General features: G+C 45.3%; 1 protein-coding gene and 1 pseudogene across 2 annotated transcripts in view; one reads left to right on the top strand and one right to left on the bottom strand.

Moving 5' to 3' along the window:
- Positions 1 to 21,058, top strand: part of LOC124711166 (protein diaphanous) — a 372,431-nt gene that overhangs the window by 248,385 nt on the left and 102,988 nt on the right. The gene's annotated exons all lie outside the window — the stretch shown is intronic.
- On the bottom strand, positions 8,646 to 8,763 carry LOC124712685 (annotated as a pseudogene).

Below are 21,058 nucleotides of genomic sequence, written 5' to 3'. Positions count from 1 at the left end.
ATGTGAGCACCAACTTCGTTTATTGTACTCTGAGCCACGCCCGACTTGACGTGTATTTCCGTCAATGTCTCCCCATGCAGAACGGCGTAATGAGTCCTGTCAAAGAACACTGCGGAACCCGTAGATAAGCCCTCAGGTCATTGTACGTCAGTCAACAGATAAGCGACAGCGTCTCCGAGGTCAGGGGGAGCTGCTGCGTTAGCTACGAAAGTCGCTGCGTTAAACGCGGGAGAGTAGCGTGTTTAATGACGGGGAAAGCACAAAAGGAAGCAGCCAGTGAGCTCGTTAAAAGGGATCCCCGCCCCGGAACAGATGGCCGACGGGAATCCCGGCGGGCGGTAGTGGAAGTGGCCGTGGTGGGCGTGCCCCTCTCCCGCTGCTGGTCCCCACCGCGATAAGGACGCCGATCAATACGTGTACACCAGGCAGCGGTTCCTGGCGCTCCTGCCGGGAGAGCCACACTGGTCTTCCGTAGTTCTGGGGGATCGCTATTACCGAAGGCCAATGGGTTCCGAACAGGGTACGCTTCATGTGGATGGCGTGTGGTATGGGTTACAAAATGCCCATTGTGAAAATCTGGAGTTGCAGGACAGAGATTTATCCTTGAATAGCGTGTGTGTAGAAGCCGACCACGGGGAAGATCAGTTTGGATTCCGTAGAAATGTTGGAACACGTGAGGCAATACTGATCTTACGACTTATCTTAGAAGAAAGATTAAGGAAAGGCGAACCTACGTTTCCCGCATTTGTAGACTTATAGAAAGCTTTTGACAATGTTGACTGGAATACTCTCTTTCAAATTCTAAAGGTGGCAGGGGTAAAATACAGGGAGAGAGAGGCTATTTACAATTTGTATAGAAACCAGATGGCAGTTATAAGAGTCGAGGGACATGAAAGGGAAGCAGTGGTTGGAAAGGGAGTGAGACAGGGTTGTGCCTCTCCCCGATGTTATTCAATCTGTATATTGAGCAAGCAGTAAAGGAAACAAAAGAAAAAAATCGGAGTGGGTATTAAAATCCATGGAGAAGAAATAAAAACTTTTAGGTTCGCCGATGACATTGTAATTCTGTCACAGGCAGCAAAGGACTTGGAAGAGCAGTTGAACGGAATGGACAGTGTCTTGAAAGGAGGATATAAGATGAACATCAACAAAAGCAAAACGAGGATAATGGAATGTAGTCAAATTAAATCGGGTGATGCTGAGGGAATTAGATTAGGAAATGAGACACTTAAAGTAGTAAAGAAGTTTTGCTATTTAGGGACTAAAATAACTGATGATGGTCGAAGTAGAGAGGATATAAAATGTAGACTGGCAATGGCAAGGAAATCGTTTCTGAAGAAGAGAAATTTGTTAACATCGAGTATAGATTTAAGTGTCAGGAAGTCGTTTCTGAAAGTATTTGTATGGAGTGTAGCCATGTATGGAAGTGAAACATGGACGATAAATAGTTTGGACAAGAAGAGAAAAGAAGCTTTCGAAATGTGGTGCTACAGAAGAATGCTGAAGATTAGATGGGTAGATCACATAACTAATGAGGAGGTATTGAATAGAATTGGGGAGAAGAGGAGTTTGTGGCACAACTTGACTAGAAGAAGGGACCGGTTGGTAGGGCATGTTCTGAGGCATCAGGGGATCACAAATTTAGCATTGGGAGGCAGCGTGGAGGGTAAAAATCGTAGAGGGAGACCAAGAGATGATAGTTCCTTACATCGAGATAAATGCGTTTTGATGTCTTGCGGAGCATCTCACTTATTTTGTGTCGAAAAACTTCGTCATTTTTTCTTTATTTCTGGACCGACATTGGACTTGATTATTGCCCATAATAAGTTGATTAGTGTTAAATTCCGGACATCTTAGTGGTCATTGTAATGGTTCTTGAGATGCTACTGAACCACATCGACTCCAGCGGCCTCGATATTATCAAGGAACTCGTGCACCTGAAGAGCAAAATGTACTTGAGCTCCTTTCTGCTATAATTACACATGATCCACGATTCCCTTGTCTTCGAGCTGCGCGGCGCTAACCAAGTCCGCAACATAACCAAATACGAATTTCCGAACACGTACCCATCAGAACAATGTGGTCCGAACAGGTATAGTGATAACATTCCATGCTATATCGTAACAAGAGGCAGGATCTTTTCCAACTATTCCTCATTACGAGGATTTTTTCCTTACCCTAGAATACCACATTCCTCCTGTGTGAACTGCGATACATCGTACATTCTTCAGGAAAGAACACCCTTGACTGAGACAGGCCGTTAGGAAATTGTGCTAACAAAGCACGACAGGCAGCACGCTTCTCCCAATCACGCAGATTTGCTTGGGAGATACGGCCTTGACAAAGACATCACCAAACGCACTCTATTTCTCTGTCATTGTCTGCCCTGTCTGACGACGTTCGTGCACCTTCCGGTAACATCAGCCATGACATCACAATTGAAATAATTCAACGCTGAAAAAAAAAATACAATACTGACAACAATGCTTGTCGTCAGTTTCAAATCAAGGACACCAATAAAACGACTGAGGGTCGAGGATTTGTGCCAGGAAAAACAATTTACCCTGAACGTAAACAAGTATACCTTATTACATATACACTGAGGTGAAAACAATCATGGGATCTCCCCAAATATCGTGTCAGGATCTCCTTTCGCCCGACGTAGTGTAGCAGCTCGACGTGATATGGATTCAACAAGTCATTGAAAGTTCCTCCATCCACAATTGGGAAAGTGTTGCCGGTCCAGGATTTTGTGCACGAACTGACCTCTCGATTATGTCCCATAAACGTATGACGGGATTGATGTCGGGCGATTTGGATGCCAAATCATTCGCTCGAATTGACAGAATGTTCTCTAAACCAATCTCGAACAATTGTGGCACGGTGATATGGTGGGTCGTCATCCGTAAAAATTCCGTGGTTCTTTGGATGTAGATGGTCTCCAAGTAGCCGAACATAACCATTTCCAGTCAATGTTCAGTTCAGCTGGATCAGAGGACCCAGTCCATTCCATGTAAACAAAGCCCACACCATTATAGAGCCACAACCATCTTACACACTGCCTTGTTGACAACTTTGGTCCATGGCCTCGTGGGATCTGCGCCACATTCGAACCCTAACATCAGCTCTTACCAAATGAAATCGGAACTTACCTGATCAGGCCACGGTTTTCCAGTTGCCTAGGGTCCAACCGATATGGTCACGAGCCCTGGAGATGAGCTGCAGGCGGTGTCGCGCTGTGAGCAGAGCCACTCGTGTCGGTGGTCTGCTGCCATAGCCCATTACTACCAATTTTTGGGGCACTGTCCTAACGGTTACGTTCGTCGTACGTCCCACATTGTGAAATAACCGCAGAAATCAGAGGCACTATATAGTCTTCCGAATTGTCTTGAGAGATTTCGTTAACTGTATACGAGTAGACATTTAAGAGTGTGTTCTGAGCAGACAAGACGGATTGCTGATGCAATTACTTGGATCTGAAGATCATCCAGAGTGATCGAAACATGTAATAGAATTAAAAAAAGTGTGCAACTGAGACGGAATAATAAATCAAAATCATTTTAAATATCTGTTTCACACAGTGTTGCTTGTCTGATAGCACTGACAACTCTACGCGAACGCTGCTGGTCTCGGTCATTAAGTGAAGGCCGTCGACCACTGCGGTGTCTGTGGTGAGAGAGTGTCTGAAATTTGGTATTCTGGGCGTACTATTGAGTTGTGGATCTCGGAATATTGAATTCCGTCACGATTTCCTAAATGGAATGTTCCATGCTTCTATCCCCAGTTACCAATCCGCGTTCAAAGCCTGTTGATTCCCGTCATGCTGCGATAATTACGTCGGAAACCTTTTCACATGAATCACTTGAGTACAAGTGACAGCTCCACCAATGTACTGCCGTTTTACACCTTGTGTACGCTTTACTACCGCCATCTGTATATGTGCATATTACTGTCCCATGGCTTTTGTCACCTCAGTGTAAACTACCGGGAAGCCCTTTTATTTTTATTTTATTTATTTATTTTTATTTTATTATTTTTTTTTTGTTCTGTCTACATCGCCTGATTTAATTCGACTACGGTCCATCACCTTTGTTTTACGTGTTTTGTTGTCCGCTTTGTCGCCTTTTTTCAAGACACTATCCATTTCGTTTAACTTCACTTCAAAGGCCTTTGCATTATCAGACAGAATTACGTCATCGGGACATCTCAGAGTTTTTATTTCGTTTCCAGCTATCTCCTTGGTTATCTTTACAGCTTGATCAGTGTATGGACTGAATAACATCGTCTATAGACTACAAATCTCTCTCACTCCCTTCTCACTACTGCCTCACTTTCATTTCTTTAGAGTTTCATAAGTGCAGTCAGTTCCTGAAGAAGTTGAAAAAAACATTTCGCTCCTTGTATTTCATCCCTGCTACGTTCAAAATTTTAAAGTTCAACATCGTGAAAACCTATCTCAAAGTCTACTACTGCTATGAACGTAGGTTTGTCTTTTTTCGATTTATCTTCTGAGAGAAGTCGTAGCGTCAGTATTACCTTGTGTGTTCCTACATTTCTCCGGAACCCAAACAGATGTTTCTCCAGGTCGGCTTCTACCAGTTTTTCCACTCTTCTGTAGATAATCCGTGTCATTATTTTGTAGCTGGGTCTTAATAAACTGTTCGAGCGTACGTCACTTGTCTTTTTGTATTGTCCACAGCTGTTAAATATTGGTAATACCGAGTGTTAGAACAAAGAGAAACGACTCCAAGGGAAAAGCTAGTAATGATGAGTCATTAGCTTTATGGGACGCCTTATTCGGTGTACCCTCTGCAAAAGAGCAAACAACGGTGGGGGCTTAGGTGTTGCGTAGAGGGGGGGGGGGGGGGGGAGAAGGTAGGGACAGGGATTCACAGAGCAGGAGGAGGTACTTCATCCAGTGAGCAGGGGAGAGGCGTGCGGCTTCGACGTTGGACACGCAGCTTGTACTGGTTGGCAAGCTTAACCGTGTGCCAGCATTATGAGCAAAGGGCCTAGCTCACCTACCCACAGTAAATTATTTATCTGTGTGACCACGGTGCCTGTAGTAGCTGTGTAATTACTTAAGGTATTTCAAATATTTCCGTGTAGCTACTAAAAATGCTTCCTCTTCTGCGCCGGTATCTTCATACCAACATAGCATGTGCACCCAACATCCTCAGTTATTTGGTGGATGTATTCTAGTCTCTGTCTTTCTATACAGCTATTATCCTTTACGGCTCCCTCTAGTGCCATGGAAGTTATTTCCTGACTTCTTAACAGATTTCCTGTCATCCTGTCCCTCCTTCTTGTCAATGTTTTGCACTTGTTCTCCTCACCGATTCTACGGAAAACTACCTTATTTCTTATCAGTCCATCTAATATCCTTCTGTACCACCACGTGTCAAACGCTTCTTTCTCTTCTTTTATGGTGTTCCCACAGTCCATTATTTATTTCCAAGCAGTGCTACGCTTCGTACACACATTCTTGGAAATTTGTTCCTCGCCTTAAGGTTGATGTTTGATACTAGTATGCTTCTTTTAGCATGGTGCGCCGTCTTTGCCGATGTTAGTCTGCTTTTTGTGTACTACATGTTTCGTGCGCATCGGACTCGCACTGGAACGACGACGGTTCAAACCCGTGCCTGGCAATCCAGATTTAGGTTTTCCGTGATTTCCCTAAATCGCTCCAGACAAATGCCGGGATGTTTCCTTTGAATGGGTACGGCCGATTTCCTTCCCCATCTTTGACATAATCCGAGCTTGTGCTCCAATGACGTCGATGTCGACGTGAAGTTAAACCTAGTCTTCCTTTATGTTTCGTCCTTCATGTGTTATTTTGCGTCCAAGGTAGCATCATTCCTTCACTTCCTATACTTCATGATCCCCAATCTTGATGTTAAGCTAACCGCTAATCTCATTTCTGCTACTTTTGTCTTTCTTTACTCTCAGATCATATACTATGTTCATTAGACAGTTCACTCCGTTCAAGACATCCTGCAATTCTTCCTCACTTTCACAGTGAATAGTACTGTCATCAGCGGATCTTACCATTGATATCCTTTCTCACACCATTTGAATCATAACGCTGAAGCCTTCTTTTATTTTCATCATTCCTTTACGATCTATAGATTCAACAGAAGGGATGAAAAGCTACATCCCTGCGTGAGTACTATGTCGTTTTGTTTATGATGATATTTATTTATGTTAGTGAGATGAAGGGCTAGTGTGTGAATTGATGCCGTGTACAACATAGCGTTGTTCCTGTTGCGTGGGAGCGGTCCTTGCTGGCTGCGCAATGAGTAGGACAAGGCCGAGGGCGGACGTATTCTCGGGGCGAGGGGCCGCTTGCTCGTTCTTCACGTCGACAAGCACGTTCCCTACAGCAAGCTGGCACTTCAGGCAAGGAGGTCGTCACCATACATCACGTGTTCTTTCAGGAGCGTCAGTTTGCGTTAGTGTCGTCAGGAGCATTTCCTATAAATACACAATACAGAAATAATTGAGTCGAGATGCCATAGGAAAACACGGCCGTTGCAAGCAAACCTAGTCTTCTTTTTTCTTGTGGCTTCTACGAAGGATCGGCATTGTTAGGAAACGCATTTGGCATGACTAATAAAAGGGTTTGCCAGATGTTCTTCCTGTCGTCAGCCGGTTACCTCACTGCACGGAAGGATTTTACCCCGACTGTGGGCGGATTCGATACGGGCCTGGTCCACATCCCCGCCCCAGAAACGGCTCTTTAACACGCACGGCTATCCGCAGAGATCGTAAGCAAGCGAACAAACCTGTAGCAACGTTTGTTTGTTGTTTGAGGGATAGTTTTCTACTGACCTATAAGAAAATAATACAAACGTTTAAAAAAAAAAAAACAGCGAAGCTAGTTTTCTGTGTTTGTACATACACAGAAACACGCAAGAAAGCGTTAAGTGTTTCCAGTCGTTAAAAGAATGTCTTCATTTCATATTCTCTTGGAGCAGATGTAGAAGGTCAGGTATTTCTGTTTTATACTCTTGTCAGCCATCTATTAATTTTTACAGCAGGATTGCTTTATCTTTACATCATCCACTGTCTGGTACCTACTGCCGTCTTTGATATTTAGCCTATGTGAAACATCCTATATTATGCGCTCTGTTCTCTTTAAATATCCCGACCTATACCGTAATTACATTGCATAAATTCTGTTGTTTATTATACGAAGATAATGTTTATAGAATTCCAGGTTTTAACTACAGCTATAATCGTTTCTGGTTAGCACGTGGAAGCGGATGGACAAACAGGATATAAATGTCAGTGCTCTTTTTTTAAAATACAAGACCCACGTCGATGAAGCTACTCGAATGTAAAATAGAAGAATTATTATGAGGAATCTTCCATACAGCTCCTCCTGTCACCAAAGATTTTCATTCTGTGCCTTGCGAAATAGGTTTTCGTCTGCAGGGACTAAACTTGAGGGATACAGAAACTTCTCAATCAAAATAAATTAGCTTCTGCTGTGTTTGCGGTAGAACGTGGCCTTTAAGATTATTAATATCTTAATTCTTTGTGATCGAGGATGCTGGTTAGCAATCGATCTGAAGATAGTTTATTCAACAATCCGTATTAATTTATATGATTAGTTTTGTTTCATTCTAAGTGTCAATTCCCACCAGAGAGGTAATGCATTGAGATACCACCACGTCACTCAGCGCCACTTTCTTGGGATAGATGTGCTGTAGACGTTGATGTATTGGGGTAAAAATGTGGCTCAAAGTTCTTGTCTCGTTATGTTACGGTACACAGTTCACTACGTTTGTCACACGACGTTACGCTAAATAATAAACCTTTCCCGCGACAATGCGTTTCAGGAAACGGGTTACTTGTGTTAAACCAAGGAAAAAGCTAGCAACGCTATACCTTCGCAATAAACTTTACATTCCGAAGGTTTGTCTTGCGGACTCAAAGATTTCCAACACTTTGTGTTTGATTCAGTTGGGTCTGATATACATTGGCGACTGTCTAGACCATGCTTAATCTTGGCTCCTTCTGTAACCCAGTGATGCCGTATGCTTTCCCGAACTCCATTTTCAATGTTTCCTCGAAATACTGGCGCTGTTAAAATGAAAATAGTGAAAAGTGGCTCATGTAGTCCTTATCGGCCACTGTTGTGTCTGATTTAGTCCTTACCGGCCACTGTTTCAGTGCCACGGAAGTGTCCTGTGATAAGTTCCTTGTCTACAATACTGTCTGCTAGCACTCTTTAACCTTCCCCCCCCCCCCTCCCCCCGCCAAATCAACCAACCAACGCTCTAACGTTCAGCCGACCACGGGTTTTCCGATTCATTCACTGACTGCGTCATGTTGAAGTCGACATATCTACATCTACGTTTCTGCAAACCTTTTCAAATGTACTCCAGAGAATGCTTTCCATTGTATGAGGGCTGAAACTTTAATAATAATAATAATCTCCCCTCGAACAGACCATGAAAGCCCAACGGTACCGACCGGCAGCCGTGTCATCCTCAGCCCACGGGTGTTACTGGATGCGGATGTGGAGGGGCATGTGGCCAGCACACCGCTCTCCCGGCTGTATGTCAGTTCACGAGACCGGAGCTGCTACTTCTCAAATACCTCCTCAGTTGCCTCACAAGGGCGGAGTGCACCCCGCTTGCCCACAGCGCTCGGCAGACTGGATGGTCACCCATCCAAGTGCTAGCCCAGCCCGACAGCACTTAACTTCGGTGATCTAACGGGAACCGGTGTTACCACTGCGGCAAGGCCGTTGGCTGAACTTCAATAATGGCAACTTTTTCTTTACAACTTATACGAAGAGATACATGTTTTAAAGATTTTTCTGTCCATCAGGCTAGTCACCAGCATTGTCTGTAACTCCTTGCCAGCGACTTGGAAGTCATATGATACTCTTAGCAAGATGAGGTTCGTTGATAGTTCAAATGGATCAGTCTGTTACCCGACGAATCTCTGCAACAGTTCTAAAGCGAATGCCATGGAAGTGCTTTCTCCAATTTAGGATTTTAGTTGAAGTCACAGGCCTCAAGTTCGGGAGTGTGGTGGGTGGTAGAGCACTTCTCAACCCCATCCAACGTACAAATCAGTCACAACTTGCTCCACATGCGTCCGAGCATTGTCCTACAAAAATGATGCTCGGGTTCTGAAGAAAGTGTCGCTCTTTCCCTAAGCTCGTCGCAGACTGTTCCAAAAATGAAGAGCTGGTTCATAAAGCTGTGTAAGCAGGCTTCCACGTGATATTTCACGTCTGTCAAGTGTCTCCCAGTCCAGTTTTTTCAGCGTCTCCGTGAGGCTCTCACATGCCTCAAACAAACCTATGATTGTACATGCTACTGTACGCTTTCAATATCTTTTGTTAGTCCTATCTTGTATGGGCCCCACACCTTGAGCAATACTCAGGTATGGGTTGCAAGCGTGTCATGTAAACAAGCTTCTTTTAGAGACTTTGTCTCCCCAGTATCGTACTAGTGGAACAAAGTCTGCCACCAATTACACGTAATACTGAGCCAGTGTGATCATTCTCATCCGCTAACCGGTGACATGCCGAAATGAAGAGACTCTAGACAGTATCTTATGGATAAATTGTACCAGTAACATAGAATTTTGACTATAGAAAAATACTCCATCTCATCAAAAGCGTCCTGGACATTAATATGGGGTGTGGCCTTTATGACGGATAGAACACTGTTGGGGACACGTTCAGTGTGATGTCTGAATGTCTGTGGAGGAATGGAAGCCAATTCTTTCTCGAGAGCCTAAACCAGAGAAGGTAGTGATGTTGGAAACAGAGGCCTGGAGCGAAGTTGACGTAGTTATCTCGTCCCGAAGGTATTCCACTGGGTTCAAGTTGAAACTCTGGACATGCCAGTCCATTTCACGAATGTTAAGGTCCACAAGCCCTTGTCTCAGGAACGCTGCCTCATAACAGGGTGCATTGTATGGTGGTACAATCATCGTCTCCGAACTGTTAGTATACTGTACGCTCTTTTCAATGCCGCAAAATGTTTTCACATCCGTCTGCATCTGGCGTTTTCTAAAGCGCAATAAGAGGACCTCGCGCTACCCACGAAATGCTCTACGGTCCCTGTACGTCAGGACACGTCTGACGTGTTACTTTTGCTGTGGTTTTTCCTTCGTGCTTCGACATCACAATCACGTCACGGTTAGTCGACTTTGACAGCTTGAGAAGGTCTGAAATGTCGCTGGTGGATTTGTCAATCAGGTGGCAACCAATGGATACTCCACCTTCCTGACCGATGAATTCTACTACTGCTTCTCTGCTGGCAGCACAATACTCCCCGCCTCCTTTTAAACTGGTGGGTCCGCCTCTCCTGACATCTAATGGTCAATTCCGCATTACATAGGTATGTCCGGATACTTTTGCGCAGATAGTAAGAGTTAGAACTTTGAGATGGTTTCGTCCAAGACGATGTTAGATTTTCGGCAGACTGCTGCTGCGGTCTCTGCGTAGAGAGTCACTGGACGACGGTTTTGAAGGAGGGTGTTGTCAGCGCACTGCTTTTCTAATCCGCTAATAACGAGTTTCGAAATCACATCTACTTTTCCTGAGGTGGCTCCTCAGCCTTACTCATGAGGATGAATGAATGCGGTTCCAGTTCTCTCGCAGAGGTAAATTCGTTAGTGATACCGAAAAGAAAGAATCCTTTACCTTTCAGTCACACTTGCGTACATACTACCTTTTTTATGCTTCAAACCAAATATCTTATACGGTCAAATATAATTACAGTCAAATAGTCTTATAGTATTTAAAACTTTTTTTTAGTAAAGTGTAATTGTTATTAACTCGAAAAGGGACTCATATTAAATTTTGAATAACATTATTGTGTTTCGTTATGTTGTATATAGCTGTCAAATAAGGAGGAAACGACATTTAAGATCTGATTTTTTTTTTTTTTTTTTTTTTTTTTTTTTTTTTTTTTTTTTTTTTTTTTCGCGTAGAACTTTGGCTTCTCATATTCTCCATAATGCAGTGACCTTATTATCTCTGACTTATTATTTCCACATTTACAGACTTACAATTTGGTACCAATTAACAGCTTTAACGCTAAATCAAACTACAGTACTTGCTAACATGAGTGAAGCAACAAATCGCCAGCGACAGAGGAGAATCACTTTCATTCTAGTGTTACAATTGATGACATATTGTATCGTGTGTAGGTAATGGATAAAATGTTCAGTTGCTACAATCGGATTAAAAAAAAAAAATCTGAATGTGTGTTACAATTAACGCCTTTACGCCACGTTCCTGCACTTGCGAGGGATGCGAAGAAACTGGAAAACCATCATGGCTGGTACGGGTAACTGAAGTTCGGATGGAACTAAACCAGCCGCGCGGGATTAGCCGAGCGGTCTAAGGCGCTGCAGTCATGGACTGTGCGGCTGGTCCCGACGGAGGTTCGAGTCCTCCTTCGGGCATGGGTGTGTGTGTTTGTCCTTAGGATAATTTAGGTTAAGTAGTGTGTAAGCTTAGGGACTGATGACCTTAGCAGTTAAGTCCCATAAGATTTCACACACATTTGAACATTTTTTTGGAACTAAAAGGAAAAAGCGAAAACCATGAAATAAAACAAATATAAAATTTCGCATGAAGTGAGCCAATGAGGTTTGCAGTTGCGACACCGTCTGGCAAGTAGATCGGTACCACCAGGAACAATTTGCGGCGCGTGACGCTGTCATTGTCTTCAGGTAGTTTGTAAAATTTGGTAAGAATCACGCGTTGACACTGTGTGGAGATTTGTATTTACCCCTTCGCCAGTAAAACCGAGCTGGCGTGATCTAGAGAGACAACGCAACTGTCACCGGCTGAAAATAAACCTCGCAATGGTGAGCAGTGCAAGCGGCAAGTTACCGCTGAAGGGCCCCGACCGCGTTGTCGCGGTAAACATAGCTCAGTAGGACACCCGCAGTCTCAATTATCCAAGTGGCTGGCTGTCTGCCTCTGCGCTCTGGGCTCGCTGAGTGTGAGGTAGCTGAACTAAGCCGGCGATATCTATGCAGAATCCTTCTGAGCTTCCTTCCTGTGCAGCTGATTGTTTTCCGATCTTGCCGTGATGAGTACCATCAGATCACGTGGACTACAATCGAGCAACCAATCAGATGCGGCCTTTGTCGAAGAACCGAGTGAGAGATTGCTGGACGCTGATTCGAGAAGATTCCTAGTATACTACTACTATTACGAGGTGCATTCAAGTTCTAAGGCCTCCGATTTTTTTTCTCCGGACTGGAAAGAGATAGAAACATGCGCATTGTTTTAAAATGAGGCCGCGTTCATTGTCAATACGTCCCATAGATGGCAGCACCGTACGGCAGATGGAATTTTACCGCCAGCGGCGGGAATGAGAACTGTTTTAAATACTTAAAATGGCGACGTTTTCCTTACTTGAACAGCGTGTAATCATTCGTTTTCTGAATTTGCGTGGTGTGAAACCTATTGAAATTCATCGACAGTTGAAGGAGACATGTGGTGATGGAGTTATGGATGTGTCGAAAGTGCGTTCGTGGGTGCGACAGTTTAATGAAGGCAGAACATCGTGTGACAACAAACCGAAACAACCTCGGGCTCGCACAAGCCGGTCTGACGACATGATCGAGAAAGTGGAGAGAATTGTTTTGGGGGATCGCCGAATGACTGTTGAACAGATCGCCTCCAGAGTTGGCATTTCTGTGGGTTCTGTGTACACAATCCTGCATGAAGACCTGAAAATGCGAAAAGTGTCATCCAGGTGGGTGCCACGAATGCTGACGGACGACCACATGGCTGCCAGTGTGGCATGTTGCCAAGCAATGTTGACGCACAACTACAGCATGAATGGGACTTTCTTTTCGTCGGTTGTGACAATGGATGAGACGTGGATGCCATTTTTCAATCCAGAAACAAAGCGCCAGTCAGCTCAATGGAAGCACACAGATTCACCGCCACCAAAAAAATTTCGGGTAACCGCCAGTGCTGAAAAAATGATGGTGTCCATGTTCTGGGACAGCGAGGGCTCAATCCTTACCCATTGCGTTCCAAAGGGCACTACGGTAACAGGTGCATCCTACGAAAATGTTTTGAAGAACAAATTCCTTCCTGCACTGCAACAAAAACGTCTGGGAAGGGCTGTGCGTGTGCTGTTTCACCAAGACAACGCACCCGCACATCGAGCTAACGTTGCGCAACAGGTTCTTCGTGATAACAACTTTGAAGTGATTCCTCATGCTCCCTACTCACCTGACCTGGCTCCTAGTGACTTTTGGCTTCTTCCAACAATGAAAGACACTCTCCGTGGCCGCACATTCACCAGCCGTGCTGCTATTGCCTCAGCGATTTTCCAGTGGTCAAAACAGACTCCTAAAGAAGCCTTCGCCGCTGCCATGGAATCATGGCGTCAGCGTTGTGAAAAATGTGTACGTCTGCAGGGAGATTACGTCGAGAAGTAACGCCAGTTTCATCGATTTCGGGTGAGTAGTTAATTAGAAAAAAAATCGGAGGCCTTAGAACTTGAATGCACCTCGTACTATTACTACTACTACTACTACTACTACTACATCATCGCCGGCCGGGGTGGCCGTGCGCTTCTTGACGCTACAGTCTGGAGCCGAGCGACCGCTACGGTCGCAGGTTCGAATCCTACCTCGGGCATGGATGCGTGTGATGTCCTTACGTTAGTTAGGTTTACGTAGTTCTAAGTTCTAGGCGACTGATGACCTCAGAAGTTAAGTCACATAGTGCTCAGAGCCATTTGAACCATTTGAACTACTACATCCATACTATGCGAACCACGTGCATGGCAGAGTGTTACATCCAATTGTACCAGTTAGAGCTCTTACCCGTTGCTACGTCTCTAAGCCTCGTCGTTGAGGGGATGCTAAACACGTATCTCCCTTACTTTCACATACAGAACGCCTCTGTGCGCTCTGTAATTAGTCTACTTCTGTCTTCGGGATCCCTACGGGTTCGATACGTAAGGGGTTGCTATATATTCCTAGATATTTCGCTTTAAGTTGGTTCTTGAAACATAATAAGAATGACGGCGGTTCATATCTTCCACCGGCCATCCCTTATTTAGGTTTTTCGTGATTTCCCTAAATCTTGTAAGGCAGTGACACCATGGTTCCTTGGAAAAAGTTCGCCCGATTTCCATCTCCACCCTTCCTCAGTCCGAGCTTGTGCTTGCTACGTCTCTTAAGTCTCGTCGTTAACGGAAAGTTAAACACCAGTCTCTCTTACTTCCTGCTGCTGAAGTAAACACACTGTTTTTCACTGCAAGTGATACAGCATAACGACTGAAAATATAAATCAAGACAATCTTGTAGAGGTTTGAACAAGCCTCTTTTTGAAAATATGCGTCATATCTCTCACCTACTGGGTCATCTCACTGAGTTAGTGCAGGATTTTCATCTTTCCTGCTGAACATAAAAGGCAGTGGCTCACATTTGAGCTGTCAATAGCGTTACACCACGAAGCAACTCAGCCTTTTTCACTCTGTTCTCAGACACTATCTGAGATACTGAATTTTGCATTGGATGTGGTGTTGCAGGCAGTCCATCGCGTTTCTTCACAGAGTAACAACTCGGATCATCAGATAGCGCAACCTGTCTGCTCTATACACTGAGGCGACAAAAGTCATGGGGTAGCGATATGCACATGTACATGTGACGGTAGTATAGCGAACACAAAGTATAAAAGGGCAGTACATTAGCGGAGCTGTCATTTCTGTTCGGGTGAAAAGATTTCCGACGTTATTACGGTTGCACGACGGTAATTAACAGACTTTGTACGCGGAATGGTAGTTGGAGGTAAACGCATGGGACATTACATTTCGGAAATCATTGGGGAATTCAATATTCCCAGATGCACAGTGTCAAGAGTGTGCCGAGAATGCAAAATTTCAGGTATTATCTCTCACCACGGACAACGCAGTGGCCGGCGGCCTTCACTTGGCGATCGAGAGCAGCGGCGTTTGCCTAGTTGTGTCAGTGCTAACAGACAAGCAGTACTGCGTGAGATAACCACAGAAATCAATGTGGGGCGTACGACGAACGTATCCGTTAAGAAGGTGCGGCGAGAGTTGGCGTTAATGGGCTACGGCAGCAGACGACCGACTGGAAATCGTGGCCAGATCAGATAAGATCTGATTTCATTTGGTAAGAGCTGATTGTAGGGCTCCAATGTGGCGCAGATCCCACGAAGCCATGGGTCCAGTTTGTCAACAAGGCACTGTGCAAGCTGGTCGTGGTTCCATAACAGTGTGGGCTGTGTTTACATGGAATGGACTGGGTTCTCTGGTCCAGCTGAACCGATCATTGACTGGAAATGGCTACTGGGCAATTCCAGCGAATGATTTGGCCATCCAGATCGCCCGACATGAATCCTATCATACATTTATGGGACATAATCGAGAGGACAGTAAGTGCACATAATCCTACAGCGACAATACTTGCCCAATTGTGGACGGCTACGGAAGCAGCATGGCTCAATATTTCTATAGAAGACTTCTAACGACTTGTTGAGTCCGTGCCACGTCGAGTTGCTGCTCTACTCCGGGCAAAAGGGAGGTTCGACAGGATATTAGGAAGTTCCCAAGACTTTTGTCGCCTCAGTGTATAACAGTTTGTCGCCTCAGTCTATAAAGAACAGTACATGCTTAGATGTGTGCGAACACCAAAGCGCCAAATAACCCAAGATGGCAAGTGCACGGTATAATGTTGTGGCCTCGAAATTGGTAGAGGATTAACTTGTAATAAAGTACAGCGATAATGGTGCACTAGGGTCGTGGTATACGGCCAACATCAAATGACGACTCTGTAAGATCTGTGGATCGGAAGTTTGAAGTGTGCCATGGGACACGCATCTGGAGAAAGTCCAAGGACTTCAGTGTCACATTTTCTGCATAATAATGAACGAGCCTCGGCACGTGCCAAATACCCGTGACCTTAACATGCAAAAATTTACACCAATCATTAATAATAGGGCCACCAAATTCCGCGGCAAAACACCCAGTCATCCCCTTTTGCTGTCGTCTCAACCACAGGTGAAACAAGATCAAAACGCAAAATTACAGTCGTTTCAAACAAATTCTAGTACTAAATTTCGACGTACAGAAAATACATTTTAACAAATTCCAGTCAGCCTCACAACACATACTTCTTACACAATAACTCAAAAAAGTGACCTACAAAATCAAGCATCCCACAAACAATTTAAGCAGTCATTTCAAAACCCTCCAACGCAGACAGAATGCCGGTGACTCAAGTAGCTGAGTCTTCAGTGCTCACATGGGTTTCATGCACAGTCCGACTACGGAGCGGGTTTGGAAGCGATAGTATTATATTGACGCTGATGCTTGTTTGAAGGTAGGAGGGAGAAGCAGCATAAAGTGACGATATTGCCAAGTGGCCATTGCAAGATACTGAGAATGAATGAGAGTTTCTTCATGGGAACGAACAAGAAGAATATCTTCCTCTGCGAAGTGGTATTAAATCACAGTAAATCTGAAATCAGCGAAGAAAGCGAAAGTGGCGATAATGTGTAATCTGATACGATAACCACCACGATAAACCTTCCATTTACATACAGCAGTTTCACGTACTCTATTTGGCAACAGGAATTCACACTTCGTCAAATAGTTCGGCAAGTAATATTTCCAGCTCTTTTTTTACGGACAGCCTTATTCGCAAAACTGTGATCACAATAGGGAAAGTACAGAACACTCACGGAAGAAGTTCCATCAGAATTATTGAAGGGCTTTCTTGGAGTAACACTGGTCATGGTTCTGAATTAAAAGGCAGAGTGAGGTGACTATTTTACTAAAGAAAGTCTAGACCGAACCCCCATTCTCCAATGGTGTTTACATTTGTCGTCGATTTTTCCAAATATCCAAAAATGTTATTTTTCACCTGAAATTATAGCAGCTGGAGAGAAAACTGTTGGCGAAGGTAGGGGGGGGGGGGGGACAGGAATGGAAAAGGTCCCTATTTTAGATCGCTCTTGAACAATATATTTTAATAAGGTGGTGTCACACAGCTCGCAAATATTTGAAGAGCGTCATGATTTACCGCCAAGAGCTGCAGATAAATTTCTTTTTATACTGAATAACCAGTTTCGGTCCGCGGACTATCATCAAGCTCATAAAACATAATCATCACACTAGATGATATAAAATCATTGACGTAAAATAGTAAAGTTCAGGAATGCGTCGCTCTTAAGTCATAAAATACGGAATGTTTGGCAATTTATATAACAGTTTGAGGGCGGCTGGGGTGGCCGAGCGGCTCTAGGCGCTACAGTCTGGAGCCGCGCCACCGCTACGGTCGCAGGTTCGAATCCTGCCTCGGGCATGGAGGTGTGTGACGTCATTAGGTTAGTTAGCTTTAAGTAGTGCTAAGTTCTAGGCGACTGATGACCACAGCAGTTAAGTCCCATAGTGCTCAGAGCCATTTGAACACTTTGAGAATAGTGAGGGGCTAAGGAAGTGATTTACAATTGCAGTGTTTTAGAAATACCGCTCAAACTAAGGGCACGTTCTTTCGTAGGAATATGAATTGGTTCTAGTACACTACACATACGCTAGATGGCAGTTGCAAACATTGTGTACTCGTGTAGTGAAAGGAAATCGCTTGTATGCTGTTAAGTATAGAGAAAGTTATGGACAAGATTAAAGGCGACTACTACGAACAAATACAGACCGCATTGTTTTTGTGGAGGGAATGAGTCAAAGCAACAGATATTCATAACCGTTGAACTGCGGTGTCTTGGTCAAGAAGATGCTGCACAAAACACTGCATACAACTTGATCGCTGCGTTTGCTAGTGGAAGGGAGTCTGCACGCATGGATGTGAGAACTAGTCGTCCGTCATCATTACTGTCTCCCCGGAACAATGAGGTTGTGTCCACAAGGGGTGTACTGTCACACCCTTATACCCTATGTAATCGAAGTATCCGGACACCTGGCTGAAAAGACTTCCAAGTTCGTGGCGCCCTCCGTCGGTAATGCTGGAATTTGATATGGTGTTGCCGCACCCTTAGACGTGATGACAGCTTCCACTCTTGCAGCCATACGTTCAATCAGCTGTTGGAAGGTTTCTTGGGCAATGGCAGTCCATTCTTCACGAAGTGCTACACTGAGGACAGGTATCGATGTCGGTCGGTGAGGCCTGCCACGAAGTCGGCGTTCCACAACATCCCAAAGGTGTTCTATAGGATTCAGGTCAGAACTCTGTGCAGGCCAGTCCATTACAGAGATGTTATTGTCGTGTAACCACTCCGCAACAGGCCGTGCATTATGAAAAGGTGCTCTATCGTGTTGAAAGATGCAATCGCCATCATGGAATTGCTCTTCAACAGTGGGAAGCAAGAAGGTGCTTAAAACATCAATGTAGGCCTGTGCTGTGATAGTGCCACGAAAAACAACAAGGGATTTGCAAGCCCCCTCTATGAAAAACACGACCACACCACAACATAACCGCCTCCGATTTTACCGAGCGAGGTGGCGAGGACGACGGTTCACTTCCGCGTCCAGCCATCCTGATTTAGGTTTTCCGTTATTTCCTTAAATCGCTCCAGGCAAATGCCGGGACGGTTCCTTTGCAAGGTCACGGCCGACTTCCATCCCCGTCCTTCCCTAATCCGATGAGGCCGATGACCTCGCAGTTTGGTCTCTTCCCCCAAATAACCTAACCCAACCCTCCGAATTTTACTGTTGGCACTACACACGCTGGCAGATAACGTTCACCAGGCATTCTCCATACCCACACCCTGCCATCGAATCGCCACATAGTGTGCCATACAACGTTTTTCCACTGTTAAATCGTCCAATGTTTACGCTCCTTACGCCGGCATGATGTGTGGTTTAATGAGCAGCCTCTTGACCATGAAATACAAGTTTTCTCACCTACCGCCTAACTGCCATAGTACTTACAGTTTGGAATTCCTGTGTGATGGTCTGGATAGATGGCTGCCTATTACACATTACGACCCTCTTCAACAATTGGCGGTCCCTGTCAGTCAACAGACGAGGTCGGCCTGTACGCTTTTGTGCTGTACGTGTCAAAAATGGCTCTGAGAACTATGGGAATTAACTTCTGAGGTCATCAGTCCCCTAGAACTTAGAACTACTTAAACCTAACTAACCTAAAGACATCACACACATCCATGCCCGAGGCAGGATTCGAACCTGCGACCGTATCGGTCGTGCGGTTCCAGACTGTTGCGCCTAGAACCGCTCGGCCACTCCGGACGGCTGTACGTGTTCCTTCACATTTCCACTTCACTATCACACCGGAAGCAGTGGACCTACACAAGTGAGACCCAATCACCTGACCACTTTCGAAGTCCGTGAGTTCCGCGGAGCGCCCCATTCTGCTCTCTCACGATGTCTAATGAATACTGAGGTCGCTGATATGGAGTTCGTGACAGTAAGCTGTAGTACAATTCACCAATTATAAAAAAAGTATGTTTTTGGGGGTGTCCGGATAGTTTTGACCACATAGTGTGCGACTTAACGCAGCATTCATCAAAGGCGGCAGGGAAAATGGTCGAAAGGGGGTATTAGCCCGCCTGGTTGGACGTGCGGTCTAACGCACGGCTTTCCGGGCGGGAAGGAGCGTCGGTCCCCGGCACGAATCCGCCCGGCGGATTTGTGTCGAGATCCGGTGAGCCGTACAGTCTGTGGATGGTTTTTAGGCGGTTTTCCATCTGCCTCGGCAAATGCGGGCTGGTCCCCTTCTTCCGCCTCAGCTACACCATGTCGGAGATTGCTGCGCAAACAAGTTCTCCATGTACGCGTACACCACCATTACTCAACCTCGCAAACATAGGCCTTACACTCGTCTGGTGCGAGACGTTCCCTGGGGGGTCCACCGGGGGCCAAACCGCACAATAACCCTGGGTTCGGTGGGGGGCGGCGGAGGGGTGAAGTGGACTGCGGTAGTCGTCGTGAGGTTGCTGACCACTGTGGCTGCGACGGGGACGGAGCCTCTCCGTCGTTTCTAGGTCCCCGGTTAATATAACGTAACATAAGGGGGCATTCCTTCTGCTCGACAATGCACGGCCGCACATCAGCAATGACAGCTAGAGTGCGAAGTTGACGTCGTTGTGCCACACCATCCATATTCACCGGATTTCGCTCCATCTTATTCTGCCTTATTCGATAACATCAAGGACACGCTGCGAGCTAAGACGTTTGTCTGCAACGAATAATTGCAGGCAGCTGTCCGCGAGTGGGTGCGTAGTACCTCCAAACAGTGGTTCTGTGGCGCATTAATGAAGTGGCCAGGAAGGTAGACCGGTGTATTAACGTGGAGACTATAGATTCCATGTACATTGATTCACATTGCATGTACATTGATTCATGTTCATTAATAAATTAGGTACACACAAACTGTTTTAAATCGTTTCCGAACGCTCCTCGTATATCCCCTAGTATGGTAAATCTTCTAGAACCTGATGATGATGCGTTGATGTGGGACTGGTTGTTCAACAAAAAAATTTTATCGGCAGCTCTTGACGGTAAATCATGACGTTCTCTCCAGGGCAGAGTGTTTTGTCATGCGGTATGAATGACGGCGTGCATCTTAGAAGCCTAGTGGCTTAATTATGTGTTGTTAACTGAAGACGTTACGTAGGGCGAAGGAGGAGGAATGCGCATAGTGAGTGAATGTGCCCGTGTGTAGCACTCTCAGTTTCTACCGCGGGATGTGCCGCAGCTGCCTTACTGGGTCTTGCAGGCCTCGGCCGATAGTGAAAGCTATTCCGTACATGGGCATCCCAGCATCTGCTGCCGCCGCCGCTAGGCCTGGGGAAACCAGACAGACGAGTCGTAGCGTGTGCTGTGCATGTAATGCTCACGTCTGCAGTTGCAGTGACTTTCTGGCAACTGTCGGGACAGGCCGAACGTATCAACTGGTACCGGAAAATTGGCACATTCTTTATTATCCACTGTAGCAATGCTACAGAGAACGATCTGCGTGATTCCGAGACACACTACACGTGCTCCCAATTAATGACAAATAACAGAAAACTAGAACTGTAAGTACAGTCGACTCTTGCTAC

Source organism: Schistocerca piceifrons, chromosome 8 (assembly GCF_021461385.2).
Source record: "Schistocerca piceifrons isolate TAMUIC-IGC-003096 chromosome 8, iqSchPice1.1, whole genome shotgun sequence".
In the NCBI taxonomy this organism is placed as follows: domain Eukaryota; kingdom Metazoa; phylum Arthropoda; class Insecta; order Orthoptera; family Acrididae; genus Schistocerca; species Schistocerca piceifrons.
This window is presented reverse-complemented; position numbering and strand designations above follow the sequence as displayed.